Source organism: Ambystoma mexicanum, chromosome 13 (genome assembly GCF_040938575.1).
Source record: "Ambystoma mexicanum isolate Mex_15411 chromosome 13, UKY_AmexF1_1, whole genome shotgun sequence".
Taxonomy (NCBI): domain Eukaryota; kingdom Metazoa; phylum Chordata; class Amphibia; order Caudata; family Ambystomatidae; genus Ambystoma; species Ambystoma mexicanum.
Window position 1 is genome coordinate 633,404,298 of NC_090938.1, and position 27,987 is coordinate 633,432,284.

At 47.7% G+C, this 27,987-nt stretch overlaps 1 protein-coding gene across 1 annotated transcript in view; it reads right to left on the reverse strand.

Moving 5' to 3' along the window:
• The window catches only part of RARA (retinoic acid receptor alpha), a 513,885-nt gene that overhangs the window by 279,044 nt on the left and 206,854 nt on the right, over positions 1–27,987 (reverse strand). The window lies entirely within an intron of this gene.

Below are 27,987 nucleotides of genomic sequence, written 5' to 3' on the forward strand. Positions count from 1 at the left end.
AAATGAGACGTGAACACTCCATTTTTCAAACAATTTGAATCACAGTATTCTTTACACAGTGAGTTTCAAACACATTTCCTGTCACCCAGTAAAACACTGGTCCTCCATGCATTAACAGCATTAGGATGACAGGCTGGGTCTATGTTGGTGTAGCTGCAATTAACAGGCATACCCAGATCTCATGTCAGGTGCATTAACCAGGCATGCTATCACTCAACAGACAAAAGCACATCCAATCTTCACTGTGGGCCGAACAGACCAGGTGCAAATGTGCTGGGGTCCACTATAGCAGGGGCTGAAAGAGTTAAATCTGCAAGCTAACAGCCAGCTATAAAGGTAATCCCTCCCAGCTCTATACATACAAACAGCACCATTTCTTATTCGCCAGCAGTCAAATATTACTAGCCAATGGCTAGTGCCAAATTCTAATTTTGTGCCGTGAGTGGCCTAGCAAGTAGAATAAAACAAATGCTGGCTTCTTTAGCCCAACTACCATCGTGAACAATAATCGCCAACAATAAGGCTGCCACAATGCATCTTTCTATGTGGAGGTATTCCTACACACACACACATTCCATTATCTCCAGGCATACACTGAGATAATGCACACGCTCCGCTTACCTGCACACTTGCACAATGGCCAACCAAGCACCCCATCCCTAAACAACAGAACTGAGAAGAGTAAAGGACCCATTAGTCAAGGGGCAAACATTTTAGTTGGAAGCTACTAGCCAGCCATAGAAATGTCACTCGCCACCTCAATTCTATACATATACACAACAAACAATTTCTTAGTCACCTAGAGTCAAATATCACCAGCCGATGCAATTATGACTCCCAAATTCTCTGTCTCCTGTGGCAACACCACCTCTGAACTCACTGCTCTACATGTTGGTGTTCCACAAGGCTCTGTCTTGAGCCCGCTCCTCTTTACACGCTACACCTCTGCTCTCGGGGCACTCACCTTCTTCCCTGGGTTCTCGTACCAACTCTTCGCAGGCCACATCCAAATCTTCTCTTTTCCTGAACTCCCCTCTGATCTCTCTAACATCATTTCTAACGGTCTCTCTGACATTAAATATTGGATGGCTTCACACTTTCTAATGTTAAAACTGTACTAAAACAGAGGTGCTATTCTTTCCTGCCAAAAGCTCTCTCTCATCTCTTCCTCTGCATATCCAGTTGCCACATGGCACTCTCTCCTACTCTCCTTCATCTAGAAACCTCGGCATCATCTATAACCCTTCTCACACCTACTCTTTTTTTCATCTCCGAAATCGAACAGAAGCTCTCCCCAGCCTCCTAAATATTAGGAAAATCAGGCACCTCATTCCTTTCAACACCACCAAGCATCTTTTAAACACTTGTGTCTTCTCTAAACTGAACTATTGTGCCAGCATCCTCTCTTGTCTTCTCAACTATGCACCACATTTTCTGCCACACATCAGCTCCAAGGCAGTGATACTGGTTGTTACATGAGGGCTGAGTCTGTGAGTCCACATCCTTTCCTTTTGTGAACATGGGACATTTGTATCCAAAGCCGAAGCCAACTGGGCACACACTGTTGGATCTCTCCACCAGACCATTGGACTGTGGGGTGATAGATGGCACCCTTGCAATGTCCAGTACCGCAAGATTGGAGAAACCTTTGCATATCACAGGACACAGGTTGGACAACATTGTTACTCGTAAGGACATGGGGAAATAATAATAAATAATAACTGATTTGGCTGTTGTATACTCAGGAAAGTCAAAGGTTTTGTGACATCACTCAGACATACATTTTAATTCATATCAGTTGCCATGCTCAATCCCTACTGCACCGATATCCTTTGGGTGATATAGAATGGTAAAAAAGAATTAACCCTTTGCAGGTAAAAGAGATGTTTAAAGCTGAAATGGTGCACTGCTCCATATTGGCCACTCTGAAATTGACAATGGCCCCAATAAGGACACCCAACTAGTTCCTGATATAACAATACATCCCTCAGTTTCCAGCTCGGTCTTTGCTCTCACACTGTGATTGGTGCCCTGTGCCGGGTTACATTTTATCCCGGTTACTGATTTTGGGTCTTATAAGTACTTCTGCGCCTCATGCACAGCATAACTTATTTGGAGACACAACTGCAGAAAAGCAGGTACATTGAACATAACTCAGTGTGTTGTGCAAAGCCTGAAGACTTAAACCCCTCGGCCGCCACCCACCACAAGTGAGCTCCAACTAAGGCCATCCAGAAACACAGCACACATGGTTTGCTGGCTACACGTATGTTAGGGAATGCTGCGAGCCACGTCCCCTTTCCTGGGGCCACCACAGGGAGATCTATACCTACCTAGTAGGCACCACTCTGCTGACAAAGAGAGCCCACTGCGCCCAAGGGTTGCCTCAATGGTCGATGCAGGGCTTCATACATGCTGCGTAACACTTAACTTAATCTGGTTTTAGGTCCTGGCGTATGCTCCCCTCCTCTCCTGTGGCATCTATATATTTTCATTATAGGAAAGGACACTGACAGCCCCAGAACCGACAGGGAAGCTCCCACGGCACCTGGACGGGTGACACATGATAGACGGGAACACAGCTGACACCCATGGAGACGGAGACAACTACCCCAGCCAATCCCACCCAACATTTTCACCGGCCCCTTAGTTGCTACCAGGTACCACAGTCTTGTGGAATTGTCGAGATATTGGCAATCACCACACTATCCGAGTTGTGTACAATGGCAGGTGCACTGATCACAGGAGTATGAAGGGAGGAGAGGTGGGGCTGTGAGGGAGGCTAGTCGAGGTGGGGGCCAGATGTGAAAGGGACCTTGAATGCCAGACGGGCCCAGATCAGGACAGAGGCCAATCAGGGGAGACTACGCAAGCTCAGCGCCTCACTTCAGGATAGAGATGCCAACTAACCAATTCCACTAACAATTTCCCCCTCTGCATACACCCCTCAAACGCCAAACCAAACACAACCACAAACCTACAGCACAACAAACCGCACAAACCTCACTACATTGCAACAACAAACCAAAAACACACATAGACTCCCACAACAGTACACGACGACTACCAGCCGCAAACACCCCAGGCCCAGCCAACGGACCCACCGGGCTGAGGCCGCCAACAGCACATCACTGCTCTCTTGCACTTTTCCTGCTTCCTCCCACTAATTCACCCTACCTTCCTCTTTCAGAGCCGCCAGTGCGCCAGGGGACCACTCCGGTGGTGATAGTGCGCAGTACAAATGCCCTTTAACATTAACATTAACATAATATTAATATCCCACCTCTGCTGTACTTAACCACTTAGATATTTAAATGCCACCATCACATCTCTCCTCCTTTTCTCTCCAGACTACACTTTTAAGGCCATAATATTTCTGGTGCTGACCTAGCACCATCGAGCAAACTTTTTGGCTACCACTAATTAATTAATGCGTTCAGCTGATGTGTTTGGCACCAGACATGGACTAAACACCCGAGATGTGGCTTGCAGAACTGGGCAAAACAGGCCACACCTGCCCAAATGTGGATGCAGACATATGCCACATCTGGACAGAATGCCGCAAGGGAGATCTTGGTCACAGTACTCTACTCACCAGTGATTAAGCAAGGGGGAACAAGAATTCTAATGTTTTGAGGTGATAAGCCAGGGGAGGCTGACTGCACTAGCTGGGAACTGCACGCCTGTCAGGTAAGCCCAAGGAAAGAGAGGAAGGATGTTTTAAGGAAGTTATGCTAATTTTAACTACATGTATATTTACCTATCCCTATTATAAAACCTGGCTGACCGTGGGCTAGGGAGTAAATGGAAGAGTGATGTGCTCTCCTGCTCCTTTGGGCATCACTTGAACGCAGCTGGGAAGAGCAGGGAAGCTTGAAAGCCTGGAATTACGGTGCCAGACAGCCTCTGCATACCGCCTTATAATGGAATGCTGTGCCCCCATCCCCTTTGAGTTTAGTCTTCAATGGCAAAGACACTGGGTGTAGCTGGCTGCCATGCATTATTGTACAACCTTACCCCAACAACAACAATAATAATAATAATAACTTTAATTTCACTCTTTCCTACTACATTGCAACAGCATACTTCCTAATTCACTACATACAAAGGGGCAACATTAATTCTCTCTTCTCAACCTGTGGCCAATCTGGTGTGGCTTAGGCTGGGGAGGATCCTTTTGTCAAACTCTACTTATGTGGCCAACATGGTGTGGAACTCTACTTATGTGGCCAATATGGTGTGGAACTCTACTTATGTGGCCAATATGGTGTGGAACTCTACCTATGTGTCCCCAGCACCCATTCTGCACACAGCCAATTCCTTGCTCTGACCTGATCAGGCTCAACTTTACCAGAACCCGCTCTGGCTATCAGCAGGAGGGAATCCAATATGATTATCTGTTTTTTTTTTTTAATGCGCCACACACCCGTAGGTCTCCGGGCACACAAAGAAGACAGACAACGCTGTATCAGGGAGGAAGAAGGGAGAGGTTCAGTTTATGCAAGGTTAAAAGGGTGAGTCTTAACCTACTAGCCAAGCATAAACAGTTCATTACCCCCTCAATTCTGTACATAGACACAGCAAACCATGTCGTACTTGCCAAGAGCCAATTGTCACTAGCCAACGACTAGTGCACATTTTGAGACCTGTGATCAGTAGCCCCTACACATCCTGGGAACTCTTGAACACATATCAAGGCCATCACAAACCAGGACAAGACTTAAAGTAACAAAACCAAACCAGCATAGCAATGGCTTCCATTAAAGTTCTGCTAGCCAATTAGGGAAGCGCTTGTCCTTTCTTTGGATTACATTTTCCTCTGATCAAAACAATGAAATCTATACATTTTTTCCAATGATCTCTAAATGAAGCCCATTTCTATAGCTCTCACTGCGATTTGGTAATTAATTCGAGAATAGAACACTGAATACTCACTTTCACAGTGCCTAGAAGCAAGAAAAAACCCTAGCATGAAGCACCGAACCAAAACATGTTTTTATATTGCATTGTTTTGCATATATCAAACTGAATGCACGGACGGCTTATGCCAGAAATCCCGCTTTTGAATGTTAAAGGCCTGGTCATTATCAATTACAGCCTGCCATATGGAAATACATCGAATATATGTTTGATATTTCGGGAAAAATGTGCTTGTAATTTGGACGTGACTACTGCATTCATATACTATGTATACTTGTCTCCGTTCCACCGTCAGTGTGGCGCCCCCTAGAATACGGGGGAGTCGCATGAAAAATGTGGTCCTGCTGTCACAGTAACCGTCTGGCACAGCCTTCGATTAAAGCGACAGGGTGCTAATGCTGGTTACATCTCTCCCAACCGGAGCTCTCTATTCGTTCTCTCCACAGCCCTGTCACAAGGTTAGTAAAGTTGGGGTTCACGGGATAGGCTAACCCTGATCCTTCGCTGGTGTGCGAGCCTCTGGTATCCTCCCAACTTTTGTTCTGCAAGACATACGTCCTTGGGCATATTGGGCCACAGTTCTCGCCTCTCTGGGCACTCCTCCTCCGGGGAGTTATCGGAAGGGGTTGCAGTAAATCCGATGAGGTTGGGTTTGCTGGCAGGACCCACCTCTCCCTTCCTTCCCAGCCCGAGATCTGAGGAGGATCAGTGCAGATAAGGCACATCTGAGTTCACTTCGAGAAAATATTAATAATAATAAGAAAAAAGCCTTGAAAAGCCATTGTGCCGCGCTTCCCCTGCAAACGCAGGCCGCCCCAGGCTGCTGTGGCGTGCGCAGGCCCGGGACCCAAGAACTGGATCCAGATGTGGAAGGCATACCTATGGCGAGCCATAGGCTCAAGAGGCGAAGGGTGGAGGCCCAGACCGAGGGATGGAGACAAGGACCACACGGACAGAGAGCGAAGCATGAAACTCCCTTGCACATGACTGTTATCCGAGTGTGGTGCAAATTAAAGGGTTTCAGAGAATTAATAGCAAGTGAAACAATTGTGAAAGAACCTATGTAAATTGTGCTATCTGAACAGTGATCAATGCATGTTTGCAGTCTCAAGACACAAATCCTCAGTTTGACGCTTGAAGTTGACATGCTTCGGCCATCCCTTGCTTTGCAGTCTTCCCCAGGACAATTGTATTGTCCCACAGAGGAGGGCAAACAGATGTACACATTAGACAACCGCTATAGAGTTGCTTGCATTTATGGGTGTAGGAGTGGAGGGGTTGGTGCCTCTTCCGGGTGTTTTCGGGGAGACATAGTTCGAGTGGAGAACATAGCACTGTGTGTGTGTCTGCCTGGTGCTACCAGTTGGGCAGGATTTTGCATGTGCTTCTGCATGGGTGCTGGGGGCGGGTATCCGCATAGCCCCCTCCCCTTCAATGCACATGCCCATTGAAGGGTGGGGCTATGCGGATACCTATCCCGGGTACTACAATGGGGTTGTGAACGCTGCAGGTACCTCTGCCAAGCGCTTTGTGAGGCGCAGGTGCCTCTGCAAGTTGCTTCCTGCAGGGTATGCATGCCCCTACCAAGTGCTTCAGTGGGGTGCCGGTACCGCGAAGTGTTTTGGATGCCTCTGCCTAACATACACACAGAGAAAGGCACACATGCAGGTACAACGATGTGGAGAAGCAGGCACAGAAACAGGTATACACACACAAAGTTGGGATTCAGAGTAATGTGGAAATGGCAGTCTCCACGTGTGGGCGGGCCCCTGACAGCCTTTACCCGTGTTTCACACATATGTCAATTGAGTTTACTGTGGGTTTTCATTTTACCAATGCATTGTGTGACTTATTATTCGCGAATGTATTTTCCATCTTGCAACTATCCATGTGACTGTACATTTATTTTCCCTGGCTTTGAATCTACCCACTGAACCCGGACTATAGGTTCTGTGCTGTTTATGACAAGCCCTGACAGCATTTCCTGTGAATGTGGTTTATTTCTGCCAAGTGCTTGCGTGTTGTCCTGCGTTTGTATTTTGTTCTGTATTTGGCTATTGCTCGGACACTTTACTGTACTTGGTTCCAATATTGCCTGCTCACTGTGTTTTGTACTTTACATTAGGATCCCTATAGTTGCTTGTTTTCTCACACACTGGACATTGCCCACTGTTTACCCTGTGTTCCTGCACTGTATGGATAGCAGACAGTGGGCCTCATTACAAGTATGGCAGAGGGACAAATTGGTGGTAACAGAATTACTGCCAATGTTCCCACTCTGCCATACTAAGAGTATGGCCCTGGAGTGGAGGATTTACCTCCAGCATCGTGCTGGAGGTGAAACCTCCAACTCTCTTCTGAAAAATCAGCCAAAAATAAATCGGCAGAATTACCACCGTGGAATTACCACTGTGGTAATTCCACCCAAAAGACCCATAGAGTCAAATGGATAAAATAATGAGGATGTACACCTCCACCCCCACTTGTAATCCAGCAGTAATTCTGCCAGACCAAGTGGCGGTAACGGTAATTCAATTGGGCAGTATTTCGGCAAATATTTTTGCAGATTACAAGTGGCGGAAACACCGGTAAATCTCCATTCTATGGAATCCCATATGACTCCCTGGGGGGATTTGATGACATTACCGGCACCGGTGTTACCGGGCCAGTAATACTGTTTTTTGCTGATAGGATGGCGGATATACCTCTAGCTCGGAGAACTCCATTCCCTCCTTAAACCTGTCCCCCCTGTTCCCAGCCCAGACAAACAGCTGCCAGGTTTACAGCCAGTGGATTCTGCAGGCTAGGAATGGGCCCTTTCACCTCTTCCTGAGAACTCTCTCTCCTCCCAAGAACCAGCATCTGTTGTCCCTTCATGTTTGTGTGTGCCCACCTGTCCCACATCCAGTCATTTCCATCTCCCTTAATGTCATCAAGCCCTGGGAACAGAACAGAAACGAGTTTTGTCTGTTATGTTCATCATGGCGGTTGGTGTGGGTGGGCTCTGAAGGGCCCTTGTCCTACACCCTGTAATTTCCCTCCCCTTTTCTTGGTCCTCCTTCTCCCCAAACATGCTCTATTTTTCCAATAGTGTGCCTCCCTTACCCTCTGCCCCTGCTCTTCCCTCTCCCTGTCTCTCTCGCTCTTTTTTTCTCTCATTCGCTCCTTTCCCCGCATTCTCTCTCTCCCTCTTTTTCTGTCTTTGTTTCTCTCCCTATTTCTTTCCCCCTTCACCCTCTCTACAAGCCCCTTCTCTCCCCTCTCCCACTATCTCCACACTGGCTATTTTTCTCCTCTCTCCCCACTCTCTGTCTCTCTCATTGCTCCCCGTTGCCCACTGTTTCTTCCCTCTCCCCTCTCCTCAGTCTCCCTCGCACTCTCTCCTCCTTTCCAGCAGCCTCCCCACTCTGATTTTCCCTCTCCAACCTTTCCCTTCTTCACTTGGTGTCCCCCCGCATTCAAGGGTACTCCAGAGGCCCCTGCGTCCCATGAACGTAGATATGCCTCGCTTGCATGCCTGCCATTTATGCTACGCCTTGTTCCAGCAGCCCAGTGCAGACAATCACCTGTGTCGAGTGTTCCTAACGTACTCTGTCGGCAAAAAGTCTACTTCTCTGCCTGTAATGAATCATTAATTGGTGTTCCCACTTTTCAGTGTAGCCTGCTGGTTATTGCCAGAGAGGGGTCCCGGTCCACCTGCATACACAACGCACCCTCACCGGGTCTGTTAATCCATGGCCCAAAACTGTGGCTCCGCCTGGGCTCTCCTACACAGCCTTCCCCATTTTGGCCTTCCTCCCAAGTCCACAGAAAAACATGCAAATATACACTCTGAGGAGTGAATAAAATCCTATACAGATGCAAACACACACCCAAGCATGCAGACACAAAAAGGTATACACACACAGATGTATATTTCAAGATAGCGATGCAGTCATACATAACCTACATGTACATATATGGGAACACATTTACCTAAACGCATCAATAATTATCTTGACAACCATGTATGCATATAAACAGATACATCCAAAGGCACATATAAGAATACCCTAAGTAATTTAGGTTAATCCAGTCATGGAGCCCTTGCTTAGTGTGCCTAAGAGAGGCTCAGCTTCAACTCACTGAGGATGCCCAACACGACTGAAACACGTGTCTGGGGTTGCTGTTGGTACCCTTGTTCAGAGAAGAATTGTCTAGCATTTTAGTGCTGATGGAATGTTTTCCACTCAGGAGTGTCTACAACTGCGTTTTAGCTCACTGACCCTACACAAAAGAGAAGTAACCATTTGCATATCAGTCTGATCCCACCCATCAGACTGAGATCAGACTGATATGCAAATGGTTACTTCTCCTTTGTGTAGGGTCAGTGAGCTAAAACGCGGTTGTAGACCCTCCTGAGCGGAAAAGAATTCCATAGGACAAGTTATTTGTACCTTGTTCTTTCTCAGTAGAGGGGCTACCACACGCTTGTTAAACGTATAGGAATACCGACACAGAGCAGTATGAGAGATAATGAGGCCCCTGATTAAATTTCAACGTTGTGTTGCGGAAAATTAAAAGCAATATTTCTCGAATAGGGCACAGTACAATCAGATGGGTAGTTCCAGCCGCTTGGCCCCCAATCCCAAGAGAAACCTCAAGGAGTTCTATGGACCTACAGGGTGGTGTGCAGGCACTGTAATGTGAACCCAATGGGCCAGGCACAAACCGGAACGCTGGTATTCCATCGAGGGCATCCAAGGGTGGGTAGTGACCGTAAATGCCCTTCAAAGCAATCTTTTCCCATAAGCTGCCACCACAGGAGGCGTAGTTATCTTCTAATGCCTCGTCTCATCCGATTGGCAGCGGAAGAGAGGACCCCATTTTGTGAAGAACTGTGGAGTTTTGGTGCCCATGGCTTCAAGAGTGGATGGCAGCTTTGCTTGTTCAGAAGACAGAATAGGGCATATGAACGGACTCTCGCCACGTATCAGTATTCTTAAGACACACTGGGCAGTTTCCACTCTTTACCCCGAAGTTGGGGAGCATTCTCGTGCACTTGAGGGCTGGGGTAGCAATTTCCTTTGTCTAAAGAAATATGGCTGCCATGGCCTTTTTCTCAATATTTGCCAGGGTATTGGTGCCACCATCTCATTTTCTCACAAAAAAGCCTTAGCAGGATGAAAAGTGCAGAGAGACAAGCATCCAACATGAAGGGGGCAAGCCCAGTGGATATCAACTGTCTAGCACATTTGTTGAGGACATTTCTCAGAAGTGTGCAGTTTAGAGTATGGGGTGGTGCTGTTTAAATTACTATTCTCATTGGAATTTTACGAGTGTTTTAGAGTCTGCAAATGGATCTTGTCATTTAAGTATGACAGGCATGGGGTACAATTGTCAAAGGTCCACCTTAAAAATCAGAATTTGAAAGTCTGAAACAGATCAGAAAGGTGGTGAATTGTGTGTTGCTTGAAACCGCTCCTGAGCTGGAGTGTTGCCAAGTGTAGAGACGTTTCAGGTGTGCATGGACGTTGTGAGAAACCTGAAGGTGTCTCAGCGGCTAGTCCCCGGGGATCTGTCATCCAGGTGGCCAGGACACAGCCACCACTATTGGATCCAATTCCAGGGGGTCGACCAGTGCAGGAGGATCACCTGGATGGGAGGGAGGGGGGTCCTCAGGGAGTGGAAATGGGACACTGACGGGCGGGACGTGGTACCCCCTTCCTTATAACACCTTTTCCCCATCCTAACCTGTAGAATATTCAGACGTTCTAACCCACCACTCCCCGCTTTCCGACACAAACACCTTCTTACACCACAAAGACAACAGACTAACACCAGATCCGTTTACCTGACATGTCCCCACACAAGGGACAGGCAAATTCAGGCAATTGACAATTACCACACATACCTGATGGCCCTTTCCCTTCCCCACCGGGATAAAAGGTGGAGCACGAGAGCACACTTTGAGCAAGGCAGACCGTGCGAAGAGGCAGCTGTTCCAGGAAAGCAGTTCAAGAGGAGGAAAGGCAGCGAGAACAGAAAGGACGACCAGAAGGGAAGTGCTCTTGCGCTTGTCGACCCAGACCCATGAAGTCTCGTACAAAGGAATCACAAGGCCGGGAACGGCAGCCAGCGTGTGGTGTAGCAGGTGTCAGCGGTGCATAGAACCCTCCTACACTGATAACCGAGACAGGGAAACACGCTTGCTACTGTGACGCCGCCCTTGACTCTAGAGACCAAAAATACCAAGCGGTTCATCACAACCGGTGAGTCGGAGGGTGAACCGATAGTAAACAGAACTTTGATTGAGCGAAGGTTGCAAGTGGCAACGTAATGTGAAACAAGGAACAAAGACTTTGTCTGTTACTGAACTGTTGAGAAAACCCAGGGAGAGGCCATGTGCAGAGTTGTCCAGCGCCAAAGAGGTGCTTATTTGGAAGACTCTAATCGGTCCCCTTTTCTGGTTGAAACTACCGATACCAGAAGGCCCTAGGAGGGCCGACGCAAGAGGTCAAAGTGGTCATACAAGGATCGAGTAAAACCCATTGTACACTCGAAAGTCTTTGGCCTGATACCAAGAGGAAAGCTAAGGGAAGTAAATCATGTACTGTGTACAGTAAAGTGAACTGTATTTGTGGCAAATGTGAACCCGGCTGAGGGATGCCTGCGGAACAGGGTGTTAACATTGTGTTGACAAGAGTAAACCCGGCTGGGGGATGTCCACAGTGGAAGATTGTATAAAAAGACATTGAGACTTGTGAATAAAACAAGTGAAATTGTCTAAAAAAGGCTGTAGTGAACCCAACGGAGGGAGGCTAACAATGGAAAAGGATCTAAGCTCGGAAGAGGGGGATCCCAGGGTGAAGAGTCATCCCACAACGTTCATACAGAAAGGAACTTTGTTTTGTTATTTTGGACACGTTAGGCCCTCAGAGTCAAGAGATTTTTGCACACAGAGACTTAACTACCAAAGGTCCTGATATCGCTGAAAGGAACTGTAGAGTTGTGAAGGAGGAGCCCAGGAGTGTGCTGTGCTCAAGAGTCTGACCTTGTCACGTGCTAAAAACATGGGGAAGGGAGACCCCTGGCTATAAGATCCTGATTTATCATTTGTGAACACTTCTTTCTTTTCTTGTGAACACTATCCCACACTATTTAGTGACTTAGCAGTAAGGATTGGCAATAATTTTAGTGTAGGCCCTTTTATTTGACAAGGCGCCACTAGGACTGCCTTATTATTATTTGATGGTCGTAGCTTGCTCCCATTTTATATTTAGGTTTAGATTAGGCGTTTTTCTCACACATTTATACAGTTTAATAAACACCCATGAACTGTGATCACTTGTGTCTATCTTTACTGTTGCCACCATGAGTTCCTTACAACGTCCAACCGTGCATGCACCAGCGTCATTGCTTAGTCACAAGGTTGGATCCAATCCACATGGTTGTGTTTAAAGTTCAGCAATGTTTCGTACTTGGCCCTCTGGGCCGGGGGAGTCAATCCAAAAGGGTTTTGCTTCCACTCTTTCAGGATTGGGGGCCTACCGCATCAGCTGGGTCGGGCTTGGGGTCAGTCAGGTTATGAGACGTGGGAGGTGGAAGTCAGGCTGTTTCTAACGCTATGCCCGCATGGCCATAGCCTTTTGGTAGTGTTTCCTTATTTTCCCCTATAGCTTTGGATGGAGAATGCCTACAGAGGAGATTGTAGGCCCTTCCTAATTGAAAAGAGCAGAATTTAAATAGGCCGCTGAGGTATTTGGCATACTTCTGCTTTTGGGTCTGCGGTTTATGCTATTTTCAACTGGTGACAGACAGTGCATAAAACATATGTAACAAAAGGTATGCAGGCTCCAGAGCTGATTTTGGCCCATTTGCAAGGGAATGATTTTGCGGCCTTTTGGAGAGGTACGTAGGCGATCTAATTTCCAGAGCTGGCACAGATATCTAACCTTTTCCTGAAGACGGTCATCAATGATCATCATAGAAAGACCCGTCAAGGAAAAGGTCCTCAATGCATCAATTACAAGTTCAGAGGTGAAACTCAGTCAAGTGAGGGGTCAACTGAGGAGCATAAACCACTGCTTTATAGAATAGGACAATGTTCCTACAGGCTTGCTCACTGAGGTCATTGGGGCCTTTAGAAGGGGGTGGGGGAATTGGGGGGTGGAGCAGAGTTCTTTAATTTGGATCCAGGTGGTTTCCCATATTGTCTGACTTTCAGTTCATTTTGGAGAGCATCTTTTTTCCCAGGTTGGTTGTAGATGGTCCCAGGCCGGGCGCTCTACCTACCATCACTGTCTGATCACGCCAACCTCCTGGTCCATGGTCAGATGGGGGATTGCCTACACATGTCCCTGCAGATGGAATCGGGGCACGGAGACCTCTGGATCATCCCCCCAAACACGCATGGAAGGCTACTGGGGAGCAGTGTGGCACTCCCAGACAGGCACGTCAGCCGGCAAGATCTGACTCTGGAACACACGGATCTAAGAACTATTTGGTTCTGATTATGAGATGTTATTTTTAAAAATGCAGCCACGATGTGCTCCAAGAGGCATACCTGTCGCCATTGCTCCAGATAAGATTTTCAAGAGGGAATATTTTACTCCCTATTTTTTATAAAGTTGGGAGTAAAATTATTTTTTACAGAGTAAAAATGTACGTCCAATTCTCAATTGGGAGTATTTGTATTTCATAAGCAAGTAAAAATATCTTTTAACTGGAAAATGGAAATGTTTTGTAATACTCATTCCTGTGCACCTAGATATTCATACACATTGAAAGATACTGTTTGCTTCTTCCAATTAGGCAGTAATAATAGTATTTTCTTCCTGTGGTACTACGTGCCCGACTGGACCAAACATATCCATTGAGCTGTGAGGGTGAAAGCAGGAGCACAAGGTCCTACGTGTCTGTTTCCCATTTTTTGTTGGGAGTATTTTTACTCCGTGTTTTTATTTTTTAGGAGTATTGCCTATTTTTAGGGAGTAAAAGTGGCCGATACACCCCTTATCTGTAGGGCTCCCTGTTGCGCTTTTCTTCTCATGGGGGTGGTAGCGCTTTGCACTGGCCTACTGTCAGGCCGATATTTGCACAGGCATTTACAGCCAGGGGTACACCCAGCATAGGCAGAAACACCACACACACATACACACACTCGCATACAACAATTCCATTTTTTTCTTACTAAATAAACACTAAGAAAGGTTTATGTTTGCACAGGTGCAATAAAGAACAAAAAGCCTTGAGCTAAAGAAAAATGCTATAAAATAAAGCAGAATGCGAGGGCAGCTAGCTGGGCAAAGTTAGGATGAAGAAAGAGGGGCTAGAAACAAAGATGAAATGCGAAAAGGGAGAAGAAAAGAGGAAGTGAGCAAAAGGAGGAGAAAGAAAGCAGAGGCGTTGCTAGGGCGGGCTGAGGTGGCTACAGCCCCGGGTCTTTTGGTTGTAGCCCTGGATAGAAGCTCAGCGACTACAACCAAAGGCTAGCTAGTCCCGAGTCCTGACAGTCCCGACATTAGCATAGCCCCAGATCTTTTCCAGACTTAGCAACACCCTTCAAAGAAAGGAAGCGTAGGTAGAATGAGCAAGTGGAGCTGGGAAAAGGACGGGACAAAAGGAACGAGAAACAGGTCGCAAAGGGGAGAAATGAAAGTTGGGAAATACGTGGACATAGAAAGCGATGGGGAAAGAAAGATTGTGGGGTAGGATGGCAAAGCTGTGTGGTAAGAGGGCTATAGGGCCTCATTCCGAGTTTGGAGGCAGCCATGGCGCTATTAGCCCCATGGCTGCCTCCAAACCCGGGTTCGTGTCCGATCTGGGTGAATGGGGACTTACCGGGACATTCCGACCTGTGCGGACCCAGTAAATCCCCATTCAGTCAACCATTCCCCATTCCCATTTCAGCCCCCATAGGGCTCAATGGGAATGGGGAAGGCGCTAATTACGGGCCCGTAATCTTGGGAGATGACAAAGAGCACCCAAGAAGAGCGGGGAGTGGTGCTACAGGAAGTGGTTCAATAGCACCCCCGGCGGTGGACTAAGGTACTGCAAGGTCCGCAACTGTACATGAAGATGTACATAATGATAGAGTTCATGCAGAATAAATCGCTGCAGCAAAAAACAACCACAAAATCCTAATGGAATTTGCGCCAACAACACATTCTTAAACACAGGGGATGAATTCCTCCATAAGGGAGGTGCATTCTTAAACCACTGGCGGGGGCATTCTGGCACACAAGATGGATTCCTAAATAAATAGGTTGAAGCACCGCAGGACCCAAGTCTGCATGAATGGAGAGAGAAAATGCGAGTGTGTAAGGATTGTGGGTGGAGAACGTCTGAAAACACAAGAAACTATGGGCAGTGCAGGGGACAACGCCCAAGGAAAGCCACGGATGGATAGCCCTCATTCTACAGACCATGGACCCCTAAGGGGGAAATGCTCAAAATGGATGCAGAGGGAGCATGCTGCCATGCATGCCTCCATGCCCTGGGAAAAATCTTGGGGGAGACCAGGTGACCCCTTGTGAACTGAACAATCCCCCAAGCCGATTACCCCGCCCCTGCGACTCCGCCCAATCAGCATCAGCCGGTGAGCACAACCACAGCAACTTCACTGGGTTGACCTGAGCCTCACCCCACAACTAGGAGTAAACGATCTTTCCCCAAAATGACCCCCCGCCCAAATCCAGCCTACAATACTTCAAAATAGCCTTGCTATCCCTGACAGCTCTCCAATGAAATTCTCCCGAGCAGCTGTCACTCAGATGAAGTCATATAAATCCCTCCCAAATGCACAATGATCGTAACAGGTGCTGGGAGGCTGCCGTTGTCCTCGGCTTCCTTCACTGGCCCCTGCAGTTGCTGTTGGAGCGTTCGCCTGGCGGCAATCCAAAATGAGGACAAGCCCTTGATGCCCTTCGTCTCGCGAGGACCTTGATGCCGTTTCCGGTATAGTGGCTTCTTCACAGAAGAATGGCACATGATCCACACCAAAAGACAACGCGCCACCTTCTCAACACAATAACAAGTACAGACTTTAGACTTACCTCAGAGCAGGAATTCAACCAACTAAAGGGATCAAGATTGAAGAGGCATCCCACAAAGTTGATAATAACCTCAGTTGAATTTATCACTGATATATGTTAGACTTCCAACTACCAATCCTCTCAACCTGTGCGCCCCACATTCTAATGCCAGCTCCCGATGCTGCAGCCCCAATCCAGCATGAGTGCAGGAAAAAAAACTTTCTGCCCCAAACATATGCCCCCAGAGCCATGCTAAAAACCTTGTTAAAATAAAATTGCAAAACCAGTGAGCCATCCAGATCTATCAAAAGAAGATACCTCAACTCTGCTAGCCTTGCTCCTAAGTCAGACACTGACCAAAATGGACATGCCTGCTGCCCCGGGTGCAATGCCATCGAAACGCCTTGACTCTCCTGATCAGTTTTTGATCTGCGCAGCCAAACCTTTTCCACCCTAACCTTGGATCCTCACATTTGCTCATCCGATACCACCCTGGAAGTCCATTTTGGATTTTCAAACCAGTTCTCCAATGCGAAAGGCCCAATAAAATGCCACGGAGAAAGCCGCCCTGAACCGGATAAATTCCCCTCTAACTCTACAACCTTTTCCAGTGCCTCTATTATCCTTTTCAATTGGTGAGCATCCAAAAGTCACCTGACTATAGGATGTGCCTTTCTTTCTTCCTCCACCCTTTCTAGGTCCAAGTCTGCATCCCCCATAAAAAAGGTTATTGCTGGCATGTGCCTCCGGGAGAAAAGACACTGTCATTTTCATGAAAATAGTCAATGTATGGGATTGTATGCCAACATTGCCAATGCTCTTTGTGGCGGAATCATTCGAAAGCCTCACTTGCCACGTAGTGTCTTTCCCTCATTGGGACATGGGCCCACACATTTCGAAGCAGGGGGTCCCCATCTTCACAATCTGTTGTGTTTCCGATCCCATGACCCGCTCACTGACTGTGTCGGATCATCTTGCCTCTCATTGCCACCATCAGTGTCCGTGTCTCTGACCACACCCTTCCTCTCTGTCATTTCCACCCCCCTTCTGTGGTTCCTCTTGACACAGACTGACCTCCATTCCCGCCCCACCAATGCGGCGCAGTAAAGACACTGCGCGGCAAAGCTTTTAGGTGAAAGACCCACGCTGCAAAAGACGGCATGGGATAGACGTGCAACGGAGCCAATTGTAGCGTTCCAAAAAAACTGTCGTACTTCCTATTGGAATTGCTGATATTTTGACAAATGCACATTATTTGGAGAGAATCAAACATTGTCCTTCTATTTAGCCCTCAGGGTTCCAGATGAGGATTCCTCAATTTCCATAATAAGGGTAGAGCCCCAACTAACCCTTCTGCAAAATGATTGAACTGGACACTATGTGCCTTAGGGCGATACCACTCCGCCAGTGCTACATTACAATCACCACCAGTGATAACGGCAACTGACGCGGCAGACTGCCTTGTATATTTGAGTTATCTGTCCAATATCTTCAGTGAATTGCAATTCTGGAACGAATCATCCACAGATTCACTCCTGAGCATAGAAAAGAATAACGTATTACGAGCGAGTATCCAAACGTTCTTTGTATCCAGTATGATAACCTTTTTTGCAGTCTAGTTCTTGTATTTTTCAGGATGTGTTGGGTGGGTGTGCTGAGTGTAGCGTGTTTGTTTTTGGGCGATAAGATCAACTCTTCAGCCCCTGAAAATGTGTCAATTTTGAGGGCTATCGATGAAGCACAAAGGGAGATAGCATCTTTAGAAATATCATAGGAAACCTCGGTGTGCCGAGTGGATCAGTGATCTTCCAAACCTGGAACCTCAGCAAAGTGAAACTCACAGATATGTCCTCAAGCCAAGCACTCACAACCTGAGCTTCAGGAGACTCTAAGCGGGAGACTGAACACAGAAACAGCCAAAGTCTCACATACTGTTAAGCAGCTGTCCAAATTGGTATATATGTCCTGCAATTTGCAGACTTTTTTTTAGGGTGTGTATTGTGGCTAATGAAAAGCGCAGAGTGCAACTTCTATTACTCATTCGAAAAGGTTTCTTGCTGAATCACTATCAGACATGTTTAAAATGTGAAATTGTGGGAATTCTTATGTTCCCATAATGCTCTTTGCTATTATGCAAACGGCCAGGCTTGGGTTCTATGAAGAGAGACTGTGTTGCCTGGCCTGGGGTAACCCCCCCAGCTCGCCTCCTCACACTTAGCCCCTGAAAGGACGAGAGGGTTCCCCCAGTACGTTTTTTCCATTCCCCAACACTGTATGTATGAAGCGAGGTATGTAGTTGTCATGACATCTTTGCAAAATGTCTTGTCTTGGGTTGATTAAGCTATGTATAAAGTAGCTCTGCCCTATAAGACACAGACAATTTCCTGGAGAAAAAGGCTTGCATACCCACAATGCCTTGCTGATGTGGCCCAACTGGAGGTCGAATTCCAGCCATGGCTACTAGGTGGTGTGGAATGTGCGACTTGACTCAACTGGACTATACTACATATATATATGTGTATATATATGTATATATATATATATATGTCTTGGTGGGTTGTTTAGCTTGTATAGGATATTCAGCTCTGCAAATGTTCAAAATGTTTTGAATTTAATCTAAGCAGGTTCTTCCGTCCAGCAGAAAGGCAGGTATTGATTGTTTGTGTGTTGTCCCCTTTTGTGTATGTTATACTAATATGATTTTTTTTATAGAAATGATTGGTTTAGGTCTGAGAAAAAGGCTTGCATACCCACAATGCCTTGCTGATGTGGCCCAACTGGAGGTCGAATTCCAGCCATGGCTACTAGGTGGTGTGGAATGTGCGACTTGACTCAACTGGACTATACTGCATATATATATATATATATGTGTATATATATGTATATATATATATATATGACTTGGTGGGTTGTTTAGCTTGTATAGGATATTCAGCTCTGCAAATGTTCAAAATGTTTTGAATTTAATCTAAGCAGGTTCTTCCGTCCAGCTGAAAGGCAGGTATTGATTGTTTGTGTGTTGTCCCCTTTTGTGTATGTTATACTAATATGATTTTTTTATAGAAATGATTGGTTTAGGTCTCCGGCATGAACCTCCTTAGCAACATAGAGGAAAGTACACACTAAACCAGGATGCCCAGCATAGGTTGCCTACATGAGCCTGATTTGCTGATCTCCTCATCCATTCATGGCATAAACTGCCCAATGCTTTGATTGCAGACATATAGTGTAGAACGTCGGGTGGGAGCTATCACCGAAGGGGGCTGCAAAACCCCTGGAGGCTGAAGGCCAAACGGTGAAGTCCAGGAATGATAGAGAGAAGAGGGAGTCTGGAGAAGCAGAACCTTTAGGCAGTGGACACCAACCTTGTGGATCCACCTGCATACATAACTTCAAGGGACATCTCTGGCTGCCTTCCTTTAGGTATTGGCCGCGAGTCTGTGTTCCGATTGAGCCATAGGATTTATCCGCCAGTGCGACTGTTTGCTAGTAGACAAAGGGAGTCGAAGCGGGAGGTTACAGTCACTGAAGTGCACCAATACTTGACCTTTGGACTGCAGATGTCTGATCCTTAGTCTTTCTGGCCAAAGCGCTCAGAAGCAGCTGGGAGGCTCAGTAGTTAGCGCTAGATATAACAACCAACAAGCGCACACGCACTTGTTTTTTACGGAAGGGTTTTATCTGAACGGAAAAGCACTCTCTCTCACTATCAACAGCCACAGGATCAGAGTTGACTTGTTTGGCCCAATTTGGTCTGTGGCAGCGCAAACGTTACAATAAAGTAAGTGGGTGGCAAATTAGCATATAAACGGTGCGATAACACATAAAGGGACATTGGATGATGTGAAGACACGATAGGACCGAGCCATTGCACGCAGCCCTTGGGGATAAATTTAGCCACAGCAGTAATCTGCGGGGAAAGTACATGTTGAGGAGGACATACTGAATCCCCAAAAATCTAGTGATGTTGGCAATCTACTCCCTGGGCCCCTTTAGGCCAATGCCGAACCAAAAACACAACATGCTATTGTGGGCCCGTTTTTTGGGTCAAAGTGGACCACTTTGATATGTTACTTCACCATGCGGCTAGTAGTTTTGACCAATGTTGCTGAACAAATATTCTTTAAAATGCACAATTTGAATCACATTTGATCAAACCCCTCTCCCCCCCTTGGGTACTACTCAGTCTGTCACGAAAGGAATAAATTGCCATTTGCAACTGTGGCTGCCCGTCACAATTTCATGCCCCAGTCAGATTCTGCCTGTCTCTCCTAATCGTAAAACCCAGATTAATGTGCCTGTTCCGCAGAGCCTGGATTTGAGCGAAGTCCTTTTGAATTACTGTAATGGATTTACAGAGTTATTCCCCATTTATAAATGTCTGACCACACGTACAAGAATACAAAGTGATGTTGCAGTAAGATGGCTCAGCGGGTTAAACACTCATGGCTGTGGTCTGTGTTTGATCTGCAGGTTCGAATCCGGGCAGCCCAACTCAGCCATTCATGCTTCCGATGTTGATAAATTACTATTATTACCCAATTGAAATTGCTACTAATGTATGTAAATATGCCCTAGTTAAAGCGCTTTAGATTAAAGCGGTATATAAATAACAAATTATTCTTATTAGTACTTTAAAACCAGGACTGGCTGAAAGGCTAATGTCTAGCGAATGACAATATGGGATTCCTGCAAACCTCTTTCCAAAGAGGCCGTGATAGACAGCCCCTGCTTTTAGTCATCCGTTGGCGTGGATATGTAGCGTGCTGTTCTGCACAATGAGATTAAGGGCCTGATTCATGGAATTATTTGCACGGTTCAAAGTGACTTTGTGAAAAGTGACTTTGCACTGCCGACGCAAAGCCTGATTCATGGAACTGTGCAAAGTGTATTTTTGCCGTGCAGAGTTCATTTAGTATTGCAAAAATGACTTTGTACTAACTTAGCACTGCAAAAAAAACAGGTTACATCGTTCCGTGAATCTGGGTTTGTGTCGGCAGTGCAAAGTCACTTTTCAAGCAGTGCAAATTCACTTTGAACCGTGCAAGAAATTCCATGAATCGGGCCCCAAGTCTGCAGTTTAACAGGAAAAGTAGGTGTTTTTCCCCATTGAACAAGCAGCATTGATGGAAAAAGTACAGGCAGCTTTAAAAATGGTTATTTCGCATGTAGCTTTGCTGGCAAATGGCGTGCAGCCAACTCGAGGGCTTTGTTGAGTTTTGGCTTCGAGATGTGGAGAGATGCGCCGTTACGCGCGGATCCAAACAAGAGGTCTCCACGAGCCCGCTCTTGCCTGGGACACCACGCCGCCCAACCTTTGCTGTCTGGGGAGGGAGGGGGGCGGGGCGGGGCGGGGCGCCTGGGACCGAGCCCTCTGCAACTCCCAGGTTCGGCTCCAAAGAAATCTCGCTTCGTCTTCATTCCTTCCTTCGTCACTTGAAATGATGAATCGTCATTGACACCGACTATAATGACAGCTTCGTTCAAGTGCCCAGAAACAGGTTGGTTTCTGATGGGCGCTGTGTAAAAAGGTCGCTGGAATAGTTTGTGCGTGGCTGGTTTCATCAGATTGCTCATAACGTCATACTTTGCAAAATGCCAGTTACTTGGGAGGCAAAACAGGGAAACACACAGCAACAACCAACGACACCCTTGACAAGTTGCACAGCGTCCGTGCGTAGGCATGTGCTCGGTCTTTGCACACATTTGGTGCGCGCTGCATGCACACGCACCGTCATTGCCTACGACAGCCGGTGGTTTCATGCACGCCTGCACGAGATTGTTGCATGCACCGCTGGCGCTGAACCGTGCAAACACACCCGCGAATGCGAAACGGGCCTCTATGCGCAGGTCCTCGCACATAGTCTGCACACGGTGACCAGCGCACTTACCCGATGCACGGAACACAATATGTACACATTCTGGGCAGATAAGCTGGCACGCGTCCTCGTGCATGCCCCAGAACTTTGCTAAAGGAAAGCGGCATTGGCACACGGTGGGCAGTTAGTCGGAGCAGGTGCTTGAGGAGCTCCGTGGGCACGCTTACATGGTTAATGAATTAACTGAAAACGTTATGCACAACACACGACATACACGTGTCCGGAGCAGAACCCCTAAAGGCAAACGACCCGTGAAGAGGCCTGCACGTACAGAACAAGCGGTACATGCACACGTGTAGTAGGCTGTGACTGGAGCTCGCACACAGCCTGCACGCTCGGAACTTATGTGATGCACCGCACGCACGCACGCACGCACGCACACACACACACACCACCCCCCCCCGCCCAGCACACACACACACACACACACACACCCACCCACCCACCCACCCCCCCCCCCCTACACTGCGATGCAAAAGAAAACCTAGCAATGGTTGCAAGAAACTTTTGTGCAAAAAAAATCAAGCATGCACAGACCCTCACATGGAAAAATAAATGGCATCCGTTCTTACAAATACACCTCTCGCCGTGGTAAATGTATCCCCAGCGCGCGCACAGCCACTGCACATAAACACAGGGCGTTTTCTGTGTGGAAATAAATGCAAGACGGTCAGTTCAACAACACTCGTTTCACGGCGACTCACCCCACACGGATGGAACACCGGGGCCACACTCCCTTGACTATCCAAGGAAACCGTCCTGCTCCGCTCCCGGGCACCAGACAAGGCCTGGCGCTTCCCGGGCCGCGCACGACACGGGACTGCGCACCCCCGTTCTACTGCCCTCCCTGCAACACGGGCTAGGCCCTTCCCGCGGCAGCCGCCGAGCTCTAGTGGCTACTGTATCAGGACGGACTGTGGACCCTGGGGAGCCGGGGGCTGCCACGCCCACCACGCGCCAGCACATGGGACACCTGCAAACAGGGGGTTGCGCCTGGCAAACAGGGGGTTGCGCCTGGCACACTGCACGAATTGGTTGGCGAAAGAAAGCTTACTGCACGTGCGTTAGAAGTGCACGCGTCCCGAAGAAACTGACGAAGGCACACAGGCGCACTAAATGAAAGCACATTGTGTGATATAGAGACCCCCTGCAGCCACCCCGTCCAACGAATTCCAATGGTAAGTTCAAGTCAGGGCAGTACTTTAGCCACAGAAAAGCCGCATTAAGACTGTGAGCTATGCAGTATAAGCAGCCAGCACAGAGGTGCCATCCAATCAGAGTCCCGGAACTGTGGTCTGAATCCACGTACAAAAGCCAGCATTCCAAGATGGACGTTGAACCCCAGAGCCCCAGGCTCCTTACTCCAGTCTCTACTGCGTACCACAGCCACAAGCCCCCTCCATTCCACAGACATGAGTGTTCAAAGCACAGACCCAAGCACCCAACTAACCGACTGAAACATCCCCACCCGGCCCTCAGTCCAAGGCTCCTCCCATCCCCACACATACCAGATCAATTATTTGATTAGGAACTCTTTCTTTCAGCTTCAGCTAATGAACACAATCCCTCCTTCTGTGCATGCGCCTGAGAAGTATCCTACACGCGTCTGCATGCCTCATCAATGGTCTACGCAGATAAGACCACATCACCCCGGCCCTCATCGACCATCACTGGCTGAACTAATCACCTTCAAGTCTTGCTGCATCATCTATAAGGCAGTCGCCCTCAAGTCACTCAGCTACCTCTGTCAATGTTAGCCAAAATTGACCCCCCTTCTTGGTCCATCCCCTCAGCCCCCTCCTCACCTGAAGTCTCGGGGTCCGCAGGTGGTAGGAGTTTCTTCTTCCACAGGGCTTTTTTCTTTTGTGGCGGATAGGGTCTGCCCCGATAGGAAGCCACCCTGACCTAGATCAGAGAGGTCTGGGGGGGCCTCTCTACCGGAACAAACTATATGGGGGGAAAAAGCCTGACGGCATAAATAAACCCCCTCTGGGCAGGAGAAGAGGAACTTGGAGGACGCCGCCTTCGAGTTGACAAAGGGCCGGGAGCCAATGCAGGAAGAACCGAAGGCGAGTGGAGGGAGAAAACAATGCTATGAAAGGGAAATACAAACGTAAATATATATCAGAGAGAGAGAGAGAGAGAGAGCAGTGTAACGGGCAAAGCAAAGCCGGGGTGGATGAGCGGTGCCAGAGGACGGCACAAAAGCAAGAGGGCGGAGGAAAGAAAACGAACAGAGGAAAGATGGGAAAACACCTAACGAAGAGAGGACAGCAAGGAGCGTTTCACCCGGAAGGCTAGCGCGAAAGGGTTGCAACGCGCATTCTTCCGGGTGAAACTGACAGAAAAAGGCCATTGGTTGCACAGCCTGCAAAGACTAGAATGTCACTGTGCAACGTGGGAGGAACGTGGCGGAAAGCTCAATGGCCGCCTAGGCGCCATTGAGTCCATACTCGCCACGGTTTTCGGTTTGTGACAGTATGTCCCCTTCTATTCCTCACACCTCCTGGTTTATCCGGGTGGGTGCGGTGGAACCTCCGAGTAAGGAGAGGGGCGTGGACATAAGACTCGGGTTCCCAGCAATCTTCAGAACGGGCATAGCCCTTCCAAGCCACTAAGTATTCCAGACAACCTCGTCTAAATCTGGAATCTCGGATGTGGGAGACCTCATTCTCCACCGGAGCTGACTCTGGACAAGGAGGTAAGTTGGGTCTTTTGTTTCTCGTAATGCTTGGGTCTACTGAGCGTAGTAGGGAAGAATGGAAAACTGAGTGTATACGACTCATCTTCGGAAGTCCGAGTCTGAATGCCACTGGGTTGATCTTCTGAGTGATCTTAAAGGGCCCCCCATAACGGTGGGACAGCTTAGTTGGGTGTAGCCAACGAGGTAGGTACTTGGTAGATAACCAAACCCGGTCTCCCTCCTTCCACTGAGGACAGGGCAGGCGATGGAGGTCCGCCTGGGCTTTATACCTTTCTTTAGCTGCAGATAAACTCAGTTGGGCTGTTCTATGGGCAGTGGCAATTTCAGCCAAAGTGGACTCAATGGTGTGTACATTTGAGGGAGAATGGAAAACAGGAAGAATACCCCGCGGGTGTACCACATAACTACAATAAAAAGGACTAAGATTAGTAGCGGAGTGTACTGTGTTATTATAAGCAAACTCTGCAGTAGATATAAGGGACACCCAGTTGTCTTGATGTCGATTAATATAGCATCAAAGGTATTGCTCTAGAGTGGCGTTAAGCCGTTCTGTCTGGCCATTGGTCTGGGGGTGGAAACCTGAAGATAACGCTCTACCAATACCTAGGCGTTGGCACAAGGCTGCCCAAAACCGGGATGTAAACTGGCTACCTCTGTCGGTGATGATCTTATCAGGTAAGCCGTGTAGACGAAAAATGTCCTTGAGGAATATTTCGGCCATTCTGGATGCAGAAGGAACACCAGTGAGCAGGGAAAAATGGGCTACTTTGGTAAATGAATCCACTGTAACCACGAGGCAGGTAAAACCTTGGGATACCGGCAGATCTACAATGAAGTCCATGGAAATCTGAGACCAAGGGCGAGGGGGTATTTCTGGCTGTTCCAACAAGCCCAAAGGTTGACTAGTGAGAGTCTTACTTTGAGCACATACTGGACAGGCTTTACAATACTTCTTTACATCACCAATCAGGGTAGGCCAGAAAAATGAACGAGTGACCAACTCCAGGGTACCCCTTTGTCCTCGGTGGCCTGCCGTGACGTGATCATGGCACCATTCCAATATCTTCAACTGTTAGGCTCGAGTGGGTACGAACAGTCTTTGGTTAACTAGCAACAAGCCTCCTGCCCATTGTAAATTCCACTGTTCTTTCTGAGGTACCATTTCTTCCAAATCTGGTGTTGTGGCAGTCCTTACGTCCTACAGAAAGGTAGAGACTGTGACAACAATTCTATTACGTGGAAAGTGGTATTCGGTGAGGGGAGTAGCATGTACAGCAGGAGTATCTCTTTGAGATAAAGCATCAGCTAGGCCGTTTTGGGTACCCGGTATGTACGTGATGGTGAAGTCGTACTGACTAAAGAAATGTGCCCAGCGTGCCTGCCTGGAGTTTACACATTCCATGCCCCGGAGGACCTTCAGATTCTTGTGATCTGTGCGCAGAATGAATGGATATGCACTACCTTGTAGTAGGTGCCTCCATTCTTCGCAGGCAGACTTGAAGGCGAGTAACTCCTTTTCAATCACTGAGTAATTCCTTTGGCTTGCAGACAGCGTCTTTGAGAGATACGCTACAGGGTGCTCCTTATCCCCACTTTCCTGAAGTAAAACCGCCCCCAATGCCTCGGCGGATGCGTCAGCCTCAACAACAAACGGTTTGTCTTGATCTGGTTGACACAGAATAGGAGCAGAACAGAACATCTTCTTTAGTCGTACAAAAGCACAGTTAGCTTGATCTGTCCATTGAAAGGGTTTGGCCTCCTTCTTGAGTAGGGCAGTGATGGGCAACACAGTTTGGGAGAAGTGGTCTAGAAATTTACGATAGAAGTTAGCCAAACCTAGGAATCGTTGGACTTCCTTCAGGGTAGTGGGAGTAGGCCATTCTAGTATGGCGGACACCTTCTTGGGTTCCATTGTTATCCCTTCTTTGGAAAGGATGTATCCCAAATATGGAACTGAGGCAGACATGAAGATGCATTTCTCGGGTTTTACTAAGAGACTACTAGACTGAAGTCGTTGTAAAACAGTCCTGAGATGTTGAGAGTGTTCTTGTGGGGTATGAGAAAATACCAAAATGTCATCCAAATAGACAATAGTATTGAGGAATACAACATCCGAAACAAGCTGTCCATGAAATGCTGAAATGGCATCACCCTGTATTCATATAGCCCAAATGGGGTCCGAAATGCGGCCTTCCATTCATCTCCTTCGCGGATGTGAAGGAGATGGTAGGCACTCCGTAAATCTAGTTTTGAAAAAATAGTAGAGCCCTGCACCGCTTCCAGGATGTCACTAATGAGGGGCATGGGATATCGATCCCTAATCGTGACCTTGTTGAGACCCCGAAAGTCTATACATGGCCTCAACTCGGAGGAATCACGCTTTGGAATGAAAAACAGCGATGCTCCCACGGGGGATCTTGAAGGTTGTATCAAACCATTGATCAAATGGGAGTCAAGGTACGTCCGTAAGGCCTTCTTTTCTGTAAAGGACAAAGGAAACATCCTCCCAAACGGTACCAGGGCATCTTGGGTGAGGTCAATAGCGCAATCCTCAGGTCTATGTGGAGGCAGTTCTAGGATGGCTTTGTTGCTGAATACCTCTTGGAACTCAGAAAGTTCAGATGGAAGGTAACAGATATCACACGTATTTGTTGGTTCTGACGAGATAATCTTTACCACCTCCTGAGGTTGGTGTGGCAGGCAGTGCTCTTTGCAATACCCAGACTCAAACGTCATGGTTTTTCTGGCCCAGTCTATGTTTGGGTTGTGCTTCCTCAACCATGGAATGCCCAAAATTACAGGAAAGTGGGTTGCTCGAACAAGATCAAACTTCAAGAGCTCAGAGTGCTGCTGTATCATGACGGTCAGCTGTTCAGTAGTGTGGGTAATGGGTCCGGAAGACAGCGGAGAACCATCAACACCCTCCACCTTCTGAGCATCTCCTCGCGGTACTAAGGGAAGTCCTTGGTGTCCAGCCCATAGAGTGTCCATAAAGACACCTGCGGCACGCAGTCGACGAGGGCTAAACTAACAGTTAGAACTTAACCCATTTCTTCAATTAGTCTTATAGGTTATATCTTGGCTCTGCCTGGCCTCCCTTCTCTCGGCAGGGGAGGGCTTCGAGTTGGCTGCTCTGGCACCTCTCAGTCTTCATCTGATACCTCACGATCTCCCTGATAAGGGTCTTCCAAATCCCACATCCTCTGAACATCTTCAGGCGAGTCCTACGTTTCAATCTCATCCCTGCAATCTCTGAAGTGGGATACATTTTGCGTGATCGTCTTGCCCTTTGTGTCTTCTACCAGGACCAGGGTGCCCTTCATTTGCGTGACTGAGGACGTCCGGGGCAAACGTTGTGTCATCTTTCCGGTATTGCGACTGCCAAACCACCACTCTGTCTCTAACGGTGATGGAGTCTGCTTGCGCACCCCTCTTGACATCCGCCACCATTTTCATTTTCCTTTTCTCC